Source organism: Myxocyprinus asiaticus, chromosome 29 (assembly GCF_019703515.2).
Source record: "Myxocyprinus asiaticus isolate MX2 ecotype Aquarium Trade chromosome 29, UBuf_Myxa_2, whole genome shotgun sequence".
Classification (NCBI taxonomy): Eukaryota; Metazoa; Chordata; class Actinopteri; order Cypriniformes; family Catostomidae; genus Myxocyprinus; species Myxocyprinus asiaticus.
In genome coordinates, this window is record NC_059372.1 from 22757285 (window position 1) to 22770096 (window position 12812).

General features: G+C 38.3%; 1 protein-coding gene across 1 annotated transcript in view; it reads right to left on the bottom strand.

The window, feature by feature from the left end:
- Window positions 1–3171, bottom strand: part of ttll10 (tubulin tyrosine ligase-like family, member 10) — a 53936-nt gene extending 50765 nt beyond the window's left edge. The window contains exon 1 of the mRNA XM_051662140.1: window positions 3048–3171. The gene's annotated coding sequence lies outside the window, so the exon portion shown is untranslated. The remainder of the gene's footprint in view (window positions 1–3047) is intronic.
- Window positions 3172–12812: the final 9641 nt, after the last annotated feature.

Below are 12812 nucleotides of genomic sequence, written 5' to 3' on the forward strand. Positions count from 1 at the left end.
GCTACATAAATACAGCCCAGCAGGCCAGTCTGTCAATAAAACAAGTCTCTACAACCACAAGCAAAAGAGAGAGAAACTCAAGCCTTATCAAAAATTTAGACATAAAACCTGATCCATAAAAGGTCTCTGTTCAAAAATATAAGGGAGCAATCCAATCCCTAAACCATGCAGTATGATCCCAACAAGCCTCAATGGAGTTACTGGTTTATTAATACCATGGGTCGACTGTACTGTTAATGGCATAGTAATATAGAGGTGGTACACAATCCAGTCTAATTCTCAATGTTCAGACAACACAGTAAATTTGTGTCGGACAACCTTGCCAACTTGTTTACTGTTGACATAGTTTCAGCAGTGCTTTCAGGCTCTCTAAAGAGCCGTGTCGGAGGACAATGTTGCACTGGTATGATCTGAGGCTGAAAAGTGTTCAAGCTTTCAGACAGCAGTGCCATAGGAAACAACTTATACACTGCCTTAATCCAACCAGTAAATAGAGTTGCAGATATTAGAGCATATACAGTATGACAACATACGTAGTGTTGTATCTTTCGAATGTCATCCTTAATAACTTGATTCTATAATAATTACCTTGCTAGATCTTTTTGAAGAGTGGCTTTGCAGTACTGACTTGCAATGGGACAAAGAGTATGCAGACAATGCAAGTGACATGCCCAACTGCTGCTATGACATCATGGATCTCATAGATTCTCTCATCCCTTTCTACACGACAAAGATCAGAGCAAAGTGCAAACATCACATTATAAAGTATCTAAACCAGATCTAATAATAGTGGTATGGCCATGGTAGTGCTAAGACTGCAGAGACTATGGTATTACAAACAAAAACATGCAACGATTTGTAGCTGACTGGTGGTACAATGAAAGAAAAGATACAAAGGCCAAATTTGATTAGTGCCATTAACACATACACTCACTGAGAACTTTATTAGGAGCACCTGTACACCTATTCAGGTGATTATCTAATCAGCCAATCATGTGGCAGCATTGCAATGCATAAAATCATGCAGATACGGGTAAAGAGCCTCAGTAAATGTTCACATGAACCATCAGAATGGGGAAATTTTTTTTTATCTCAGTGATTTTGACCGTGGCATGATTGTTGGTGCCAGACGGGGTGGTCTGAGTATTTCTGTAACTGCTGATCTCCTGGGATTTACATGCAAAACATTCTCTACAGTTTACTCAGGATGGTGCCAAAAACAAAAAACATCCAGTGAGTGGCAGTTCTTGATCAACGGCTTGTTGATGAGAGAGGTCAACGGAGATTGGCCAGACTGGTTCGAGCTGACAGAAAGGCTACGGTAACTCAGATAACCACTCTGTACAATTGTAGTGAGCAGAATAGTATCTCAGAACGCACAACACGTCGAACCTTGAGGCGGACACGTCGAACCTCAGAGTGATGTCTAGAAGGAACGTAAACAGTGGGGGAAAAGGTGATTTCTATTAAAGCATCAGACTTGTAAGTGTTAATGTAAGCTAATAGACCTGCTGCTGTCTGTGTCTTGTTCATTTCAAACAACCTTATCAAGAAAACCACTCACCACTCTTGGCTGGATAACTTTATTAGCTTTAAAAAAGTAAGTATTAATGTATTATACAGTGAAGACCAGAAGTAGTTTTATTTAGCATTTCATTCTGAACGTTTACTTGAATACTTGATACTGCTGTTAAAAAACATTTAAACAATTTATTTTATTTTTTATGTTTTGTTCTATTACTTTATATATATTCATTGCTGTATTATTATTGTATTACTGACTGTTTACATTAAATACAATTATTATTTAATTACTTATTTTTAAACACAGTTCACAATCGTATTTTATCAAACTACACAATGATGACTCTAAGACCCAATAGATATTCCAGTATCATTTTCTGTTAATGCATGATTTTCTGTAAAGCTGCTTTGAAACGATGTGTGCTGTGAAAAGCGCTATACAAATAAAAATGACTTGACTTGTTTAGTAGTCTTGAATACTTATTTGAGTACAATTCTTACATAACAAAGTTAGTGTTATTATTTGTTGTGATAAGCTCAAGAATTGTCAAATTTCACTAACAACTACTGAAATTTTGGTATTGTGACAATGTATAGGCCTGTATATTTTACAAGGTAGATCTTTCTGCAATAACATGAAAAAGTAGATCTCATTCCACAGAAGTGTGAGCACTCCTGCTGTAGATAATGGAATGAACTACATGGAGATGGAGGCTTTTCTTTCTTTGACTACCGTACGTAACATAATATAACTACCATATGACAATAGCCTCCTCCCCTACCCAGCGCAGTTTATCGAGTTGATTGCATAGCTGTACTTTCAGAAGGGCAGTTTCTAAGCATGTGGGAGTCCTAAGCGAAATCCTACTTGGAGGCCACCCGCAATAAAAGTATATACAAATTGCACATTGGGGAGTCCAGCAATACGACCTACATTACACAAATGCCTGTTTTCCCCATTCTCCAATATTCCATAATATAAATACTAAAATAAAAACAAAAACTAAATGTACTGAAAAACTAAATTAAAACTGTTTAAAAGGAAAGCAGAAGCTGGTGCAAGACTAAATGTAAGAGCATCATTATCAGAGGAGATGTATTGTATTTACACTTCAAGGTACAGAACTACTACATCAATTTCCATAAGCAGTAGAATGAAAAATTATTATTATTTTTAATTAAATGCTATTTATTTTATTTCACGTTAGTTAAAATGTCCCAGTAATAACAATACAAAGCTTAAAATTCATACTTGATATCATCTTGTGCACCACAGATGGCAACTAATTTAGTGTATTTAATCATTTCAGATTCACATTCGTGGCAGTTTAGATTGCTTATATGTTCATAGTCCTTGTAAAACAAAATCTGTGAAACCAATGTTCAAAAAGTAACAATAATAAAGATTCAAAAGCCACTGGCAGCAATATTGACAGGAATCAAACAGGCTAAAGAGGAAACACTAGATTAAAAAATTAAGTAGGTTTTAAGAACTTCTTTAATCTTAACCCCAGGTGACCTACCTCAAGAGCAGCCCTTGAAGCACGATGCCATTCTAGGCTGGATCATTAGCTGTTAAAAATGTGCTGCATATATATGCACATCAATATCCTTGCACAAAGACCAATATGGCTTAATCTTCTGTTCTTTTTTTTTTTTTTTTTTTTTTTTTTTTTTTTTACACCTGTATTCCCCGTCAGCTAACCTCTCTATCTGTGTGAGACGACGTACTGCATGTGCGGGCAGTTAAGCTGGGGAAAATCATGTCGGGCGTCTAGGATGACTGGTTTGAATAATGTACTAGCGTTATCATCGGTGGTTATGCAAGAACAGTTTGGTGGAAACCTTTGCCTGGTACAGTGCTGGGCCGCAGCAGCACGCAGCCAAGGACTCCTGCTCTAAAAAATTCCTAATTGCCCTGGCTGAGGAGGAATCTGTCAGGCTCACCCAGGGTGTACCACTTATGTTATCTCACAAGCACCATACACTTGCTTTTTACTTACTTCCTATTTTTAGTTTTTAACTAATTCCTTCTCTTAGTCTGAGGTCATCGCCTGAAAGGGGAGGTATTGTATACATAGACATAAAAAGGAAGCAGTCTCTTAAATCTGTGCTTCCCAACCTTTTTTTGCCTTAAGCACCCCACAACACCCTTTGCGTCAATGCATTAAAATAATTCAGATACGGGTCAGGAGCTTCAGTTTGAACATCGAACCTTGTGACGGATGGGCTACAACAGCAGAAGACTACATCGGGAACTTTATTAGGACCATAGTGTTCCTAATAAAGTACTCAGTGAGTGTATGTATGTATGTGTATGTGTGTGTGTGTGTGTGTTTGTGTTTGTGTGTGTGTGTGTGTGTATGTGTGTGTGTGTATATATATATATATATATACACACACACTGATCAGCCACAACATTAAAGCCACCTGCCTAATATTGTGCAGGTCCCCCTCGTGCCACCAAAACAGTGCCAACCCACATCTCAGAATAGCATTCTGAGATGCCATTCTTCTCACCACAATTGTACAGAGCGATTATCTGAGTTACCGTAGACTTTGTCAGTTCGAACCAGTCTGGACATTCTCTATTGACCTCTCTCATCAACAAGGCGTTTCCGTCCGCAGAACTGCCACTCATGGGATGTTTTTTGTTTTTGGCACCATTTGGAGTAAATTCTAGGGACTGTTGTGCATGAAAATCCCAGGAGATCAGCAGTTACAGAAATACTGGTATTTATGTAACTGCTGATCTCCTGGGATTTTCACACACAACAGTCCCTAGAATTTACTCCGAATGGTGGCAAAAACAAAACACATCCAGTGAGCAGCAGTTCTGTGGATGGAAATTAGTGATGGGTCGTTCGCGAACGAGTCGGCTCTAAGAGCCGGCTCTTGTAGGTGAACGTTGGCAGCCGGCTCACATACAATGCATCTGGAAAGTATTCACAGCGCTTCACTTTTTCCACATTTTGTTATGTTACAGCCTTATTCCAAAATGGATTAAATTCATTATTTTCCTCAAAATTCTACAAACAATACCCCATAATGACAACGTGAAAGAAGTTTGTTTGAAATCTTTGCAAATGTATTAAAAAAAATTTTTTTTAAAAATTAAAAAAATCACATGTACATAAGTATTCACAGCCTTTGCTCAATACTTTGTTGAAGCACCTTTGGCACCAATTACAGCCTCAAGTCTTTTTGAGTATGATGCTACAAGCTTGGCACACATATTTTTGGGCAGTTTCTCCCATTCTTCTTTGCAGGAGCTCTCAAGCTCCATCAGGTTGGATGGGGAGCGTCGGTGCACAGCAATTTTCAGATCTCTCCAGAGATGTTCAATCGGGTTCAAGTCTGGGCTCTGGCTGGGCCACTCAAGGACATTCACAGAGTTGTCCCAGAGCCACTCCTTTGTTATCTTGGCTGTGTGCTTAGGGTCATTGTCCTGTTGGAAAATGAACCTTTGCCCCAGTTTGAGGTCCAGAGCGCTCTGGAGCAGGTTTTCATCAAGGATGTCTCTGTACATTGCTGCATTCATCTTTCCTTCGATCCTGACTAGTCTCCCAGTTCCTGCTGCTGAAAAACATCCCCTCAGCATGATGCTGCCACCACCATGCTTCACTGTAGGGATGGTATTGGCCAGGTGATGAGCGGTGCCTGGTTTCCTCCAGACATGACACTTGCCATTCAGGCCAAAGAGTTCAATCTTTGTTTCTCATGGTCTGAGAGTCCTTCAGGTGCCTCCAGGCAGGCTGTCATATGCCTTTTACTGAGGAGTGGCTTCCGTCTGGCCACTCTACCATACAGGCCTGATTGGTGGAGTGCTGCAGAGATGGTTGTTCTTCTGGAAGGTTCTCCTCTCTCCACAGAGAAATGCTGGAGCTCTGACAGAGTGACCATCGGGTTCTTGGTCACCTCCCTGACTAAGGCCCTTCTCCCCCGATCGCTCAGTTTGGCCAGGCTGCCAGCTCTAGGAAGAGTCCTGGTGGTTCCAAACTTCTTCCATTTACGGATGATGGAGGCCACTGTGCTCATTGGGACCTTCAATGCTGCAGACATTTTTCTGTACCCTTCCCCAGATCTGTGCCTCGATACAATCCTGTCTTGGAGGTCTACAGACAATTCCTTGGACTTCATGGCTTGGTTTGTGCTCTGACATGCACTGTTAACTGTGGGACCTTATATAGACAGGTGTGTGCCTTTCCAAATCATGTCCAATCAACTGAATTTACCACAGGTGGCCTCCAATCAAGTTGTAGAAACACCTCAAGGATGATCAGTGGAAACAGGATGCACCTGAGCTCAATTTTGAGTGTCATGGCAAAGGCTGTGAATACTTATGTACATGTGATTTTTTTTTATTTTTTTATTTTTAATAAATTTGCAAAGATTTCAAACAAACTTCTTTCACGTTGTCATTATGAGGTATTGTTTGTAGAATTGAGGAAAATAATGAATTTAATCCATTTTTGGAATAAGGCTGTAACATAACAAAATGTGGAAAAAGTGAAGCGCTGTGAATACTTTCCAGATGCACTGTATCAGAAGAGCCAAATCTATTTATAAAATATTTAAAAAAAACAAGATATGAATAATCAAAAGATTTAAATTAATAGAATTAACGAATTCAAAGAACGAAAAAAAGAAATAAAATAATATAGGCCTAATGCTCAAGCGCACACATTCGTTCTGACTGTCTGTTCAGACTAACAGCCTCACCTGTTGTTCCTGTCAATCAGACATGCAGTGTCAACCAATGAACCTAAGATGCGTGAGGGAGGGCAGAGCCAACTTATTATGTTGTTCAGATTGTATTCATTTTGAATTGTTACATTTATATGCACTTTATTTATATACATTAAAAAAAGTTATACTTTAAATGCACGTGTAATAGCATCCTTCTTTTTTACATTTATTTCAATTTGTGGGATGCTGCAGTTTTGCAGATTGTTATTTATTTTTCTTTGATATGGTGAAATATTCTATTATGCTGTTCAGATCGTATTCGTTTTGAATGGTTAAATTTATATGCACTTTGTTTATGTACATTAAAAAGTTATACTTTAAATGCAAATGCAAACCAATGCATTTTTAAATACATTGTGGTTAAGGTAGAGTATGATTTCATTTAATAATTTAATTAGAATTGTTTTAACACCAATCATAGTCAAACTATCACAAACTGTTCGACTTGAAAAAATAAAATGTTTTAAAGAGCCGTTTGGGAGCCAAAAGAGCTGGCTCTTTTTGGTGAGCTCAGCTGAACGAGCCGGCTCATTGAAAAGAGCCGGAATGCCCATCACTAACGAAAATGTCTTGTTAATGAGAGAGGTCAACAGAGAATGGCCAGATTGGTTTGAACTGACAAAGTCTACAGTAACTCAGATAACCACTCTGTACAATTGTGGTGAGAAGAATAGCATCTCAGAATGTTATTCTGAGATGCGGGTTGGCGCTGTTTTGGCGACAAGGGGTACCTACATAATATTAGGCAGGTGGTTTTATTGTTGTGGCTGATCGGTTTTGCCGGTATATGCATATATATATATATATATATATCTAATCGCGATTAATCGATTTTGAAAATGCTGAAATTTGACAATATATATACTTGTTTTCCTGTCAAAATGCATTTATTTCCATCTTAGGAAAGAAAACAAAACAATATGTAACAATATAATGCTTTATTAACATTTTCCAAACAAAGCCTTCCACAGTATAAAGATAGAAATGCATCACCTATTCAAGTAACATTAAAAGTTTCCCAAAGTCTAATTGGGAGGTTGACTTATTGAAAGAATTAGTCCCCATAGGTTGAGTATTCATTCATAATTTCATTAATTTACTATTTCTATAGTCATAATTTTACATATAAAATATTAATCTAATACCATTATTTATGCATTTGCTTAATAAATGCATTTATTCCTGCTCTGTGAAAATACATGTAATTGCCACTTCAGATGCATCTTCTGTGCACCTTTGTTGTGTAAAGATGGCTTTAGTCTGCACATGTTTAGTATTCATTACAATGGGCATTAAATCTCTTAAACTCTCATCCTCCACAATATTAATCTGCCGGTAGACTGTGGCTATCCACTTTCCTACAGAAATCGTGAAGCAGCGTTCATGATTTGCGCCAGAGCGTCAACGCTAGCAGTGCTTTGAACTCCATGGAAAAAGCGGAGTGATAGTTAAGACTTGCCGTGCTTCAGTTATAATTATAATGCGCATTACATAGGCTAAAAATACTTGATTTCTATCATAAGCCCCACCTGGACTTGTTTTGAACATCAATTAGCTTTAAGAGGTCCTTTCTCCATCACTTTATCACTGACAGGGAAGCGCTGTTTTGGTGTGTGTCAGTGTAATGACTCCAAGTGGACATATCGACATACACCTTAGCCAGATATATTTAAACTCAGTTTTTCACAATTCCTGACATTTAATCATAGAAAACATTTCCTGTCTTAGGTCAGTTAGGATCACTACTTCATTTTAAGAATGAGTAATATCAGAATAATAGTAGAGAGAATTATTTATTTCAGCATTTCTTTCATCACATTTCCAGTGGGTCCGAAGTTTACATACACTTTGTTAGTATTTGGTAGCATTACCTTTAAATTGTTTAACTTGGGTCAAATATTTTGGGTAGCCTTACACAAGCTTCTCATAGTAAGTTGCTGGAATTTTGGCCCATTCCCCCAGACAGAACTGGTGTAATTGAGTCAGGTTTGTAGGCCTCCTTGCTTGCACATGCTTTTTCAGTTCTGCCCACAAATTTCGGTTTGAGGTCAGGGCTTTGTGATGGCCACTCCAATACCTTGACTTTGTTGTCCTTAAGCCATTTTGCACAACTTTGGAGGTATGCTTAGACCCATTTGCAACCAAGCTTTAATTTCCTGGCTGATGTCTTGAGATGTTACTTCAATATATCCACATAATTTTCCTTCCTCATGATGCCATCAATTTTGTGAAGTGCACCAGTCCCTCCTGCAGCAAAGCATCCCCACAACATGATGCTGCCACGCCCATGCTTCACGGTTGGGATGGTGTTCTGAACACCAAACATAATGATGGTCATTATGGCCAAACAGTTACATTTTAGTTTCATTAGACCAGAGGACATTTCTCCAAAAAGTAAGATCTTTGTCCCCATGTGCACTTGCAAACTGTAGTCTGGCTTTTTTATGGCAGTTTTGGAGCAGTGACTACTTCCTTGCTGAGCAGCCTTTCAGGTTATGTCGACAAAGGACTCGTTTTACTGTGGATATAGATACTTGTCTACCTGTTTCCTCCAGCATCTTCACAAGGTCCCTTGCTGTTGTTCTGGGATTGATTAGCACTTTTCGCACCAAACTATGTTCATCTCTAGGAGAAAGAATGCGTCTCCTTCATAAGAGGTATGATGGCTGCATGGTCCCATGGTGTTTATATTTGCATACTATTGTTTGTACAGATGAACGTGGTACCTTCAGGCATTTGGAAATTGCTCCCAAGGATGAACCAGACTTGTGGAGGTCCACAATTTTTTTTCTGAGGTCTTGGCTGATTTCTTTTGATTTTCCCATGATGTCAAGCAAAGAGGCACTGAGTTTGAAGGTAGGCCTTAAAATACATCCACATGTACACCTCCAATTCAGTACACCTCCAATCAGAAGTTAATTGGCTAATTGTCTGAAGACTTGACATCATTTTCTGGAATTTTCCAAGCTGCTTAATGGCACAGTTAACTTAGTGTATGTAAACTTCTGACCCACTGGAATTGTGATACAGACAATTAAAAGTGAAACAATCTGTCTGTAAACAATTGTTCGAAAAATCACTCGTGTCAAACTATAGTTTGCTAATATGAAATCTGTGGAGTGGTTAAATTTGTTTTAATGACTTCAACCTAAGCATATGTAAACTTCGGACTTCAACTGTACACACCGCAAAATCAAACAGAATTAAAGAATGAAATACATGCAATGACTTTGAACACCTCTGTGTCAAAGGGGCTAAACTCAGTGATGGTAAGGTGAGGAAGACAGGTATCAAATGCTCAGATGAAAGAGGCACTGCAGATTTAGAGCCTTTTTGTTTCCACGTGTTCAAAGGAAGCAGCTGCTGACTGCACAGAGCTATGGTCCTATTCATCTGTAGGGCGAGACAGACGCAGTATCCTGAGGCACAAAAACACACACATAACACACAAATACACACTTCAAAGTCTATGCAGACACAGCCTGCTGCTGTGTGGTAGACACCGCTCCATAACTCTGTCATTATTTTCATGCACAAGAAGCCCTGAGCTCGCCCAAAGTCTGTATCAAATAGGCATTTATCAGGCCAATGTCTTAGTATCCTTATTAGTCTAAGGAAAACCCAGTTTGATTTATAATACAACTTTTCCATTATACAGATTGTGCCAACTATAATAACACAGTAAATCACTATAAATCAATAAACCAGTTTTTCTTTTTTAAAGCAGTCAATCAATATTCTTTTTTTAAAAGTAAGACATTTTGAGAAATCAATGACAAAGTAAACATTGGGGTCATATGTCAACAGGTGACATCCAAGACTCACGCCCAGAGGCAGTCACCCATCCCACAACAGCATGTAAATCAGGTGTATTTTCTCTGTTGCTTGTTAAAATTCAAATATGCCTTTGGATGTGTGTGTGTGTGTGTGTGTGTGCGTATGTGTTCCTGTTGCACCAGCCTCAACGAAGCTTTAGTTGATATTTGCATTACAGCCAAATGACTATTGTGTGACCATTTATTTGAAAGAAAAATATCAATTTGACCAATTACCTACATCAAATTTTACCTTTAGTATAGTCAAAAACAAACACATCTTATGAGGTAAATATTAGAAAATGAGATGGCTAGTGTTAAATATCTAGTTAAAGGTGCACTTCGTAATTATTTGTTTATGTTGTGCTAGCTGACATGGCAGTCATTTTGGACTAACAATGTAATACTGACAGCGGTGTGGATGCAGCATTGTGCAAAAGCAAATGTTTTCAGTTACAATGCCAGTGTAGAAATGCGTTATTTGCCGTCAGCCTTGATTAATTTATTCTGTGTGGTAAAGTGTCCAATAATAGGGGGGTTACTGAGATCAAGTAAGTAGTATTAGGCTGCTTATGTAATATCAACATGTTGGTGAACCCCTAAATGTAGAAAACATCTTTTATTAGGATACTGATATGACTGGAGTCTTCTCAGACTCATGTGAGAGTACATCATTTTCAACATGTTTTTCAAAAGCACTTTAAATTCCTTTATGTGTAAAACTTTTTAATGGGGAAAAAGCTACTGAGTGCATCTTTAAGGGTCTAATGTCAGCCTATTTTATTTTCAAATCACATTAGTGATATTCAGTACCTACTAAAAATTCACACTAGTACATACAGTAAACTGAAGGTTTGATAGGAAATGAGGTCAAAAAGTGAAAGGCTTAGGCAAACTTTACCAGTAGTAGAGCTGCACTGGAATGAAAGCTTATGCTTTTATTTTCCTATTCAAAAACATTTGCATAGGCTGTCTGAGTGCATGGTTCTCTGTGCCTGGCTCATGCTTTTCTGGCTCCCTGTGCACAACCAAACCAACATGCAAAGCGAGCTCCAACAGAACGGAGCACCAACCCCCTGCACAGGAGTAAACTCGCACTGATAACCAAGGTCATATACCTGTACCACCTGCTCGTGGCATTTTGGATTTCTTACCACTACTCTAACACTACACTGATTGCAAGATGGTATAGAATTAAATATTTAAACATAAAATAAATATGGTACGCTACAGGGGTGTTACACACCTATTTTTTTAAGTGGCACCTTTTAAAAATGCCTTTGTCTTATAAAGGATCTATTAAGTTATAGTCCAGTGGAAAAGTCTGTGTTTAGTGTGCAAGAGGGACCAGGTTCTAATCCTGACCCTACCTATCTCAGTCAGTCAGTGAGTAAGTCTTCACTTTACTGTAATAATTTACTGTATTTAAAATAAACTGATACTTAGATTACTTACAAATGTAATTAGTCTGAAAGAAAACCATAATACTGGTTTACATTCTGCAACATTACAACCAAGGAATATTGCAAAAAATAACATATATTATTGTACAACAAATACCTTGTCAGGCATTGTCAAATCAACATTGTGCAGTTGAACAACTGCAAATAACTGTGTGAGTGTGTGTGTGTTTATGCACACTACACACAGTTTTGGCAGTATGTGTAGGTGTGTATAATATCTGCAAATATTAACCCTATAAAGCTGTACGTATCATATTTCATACACAATTTTCTAAAGCCTCTTTATCATCAACATGATAAATACTTTGTATCAAATAATGTTTATTATCTCTTTAAGAGAGAGAGAGAGAGTTAGAGTGTGACCTTGTGACAATCTTGACTCAAGAGAAGCTTCACAGCTGCATTTTCAATGCCAGCATTATTTAACCCTGAGTCACATTTGACCTGAACATAAAAAACCTTTTTTAACAAATTAATTTAGTCAGTGTTAAGGATAACCCAAAGGCATTTTGACCAAATTTAATATTAAGTTTATTTTTTCACTCTTCAACGGGTCAAAAATGACCCGAACATAACGGAAGGGTTAATTATCAGCAGGGCTTGACATTAACACCAGCCCACCCGTGGGTAGAAATCGGCAGTGGCGGGTAACTCTGTCACCCTTACTCGCCACTTTGGCGGGTGGCTGCTGCCGAAGCAAAGTTAATTGTATTAATTTTGCATCCAGAGTTATATAAGCAGTAAATATGCTTCTCATATCTGACACGCGCATCTCAGCAGGAAGAATGAGGTGTGGTTTCGCGCCAACCGCCACAGCACACATCAGTGTGCTCAAGAGAACCAGAGCTCTGGGACAGCGCAGAGCGGAACTTGTGTGATTCAGTCAGGCTTTGATATCGCGGCGGCCGGCGGAGACCACACAACTTATGTTTAGGCTCTTAGTTTTTCATAACAAATACTATTTTTGATTTTTTTAGGAAGTCTATCTGTATTCACCTAACCACAGAAATGTGAAGCTATCCATGGTCTTACCTGTGGCAATGGCTTTATCATTACAAATGCACTGTTAAAAAATGGAAGAACAATTGTAAACTTTCATAAAGGCAAGTACATTTTAGAATGGTTAAAGGGGTTAAAATCTGGACTTCCATAGACCAATAGACAAATTATTGACAAAGTCTTCCTCCTGTTCTGTCCTACTCCAGTTAACTGGTCATGTTTGCCTTCAGATATTCTAAGAGATGACTTAAATCATTAGGCT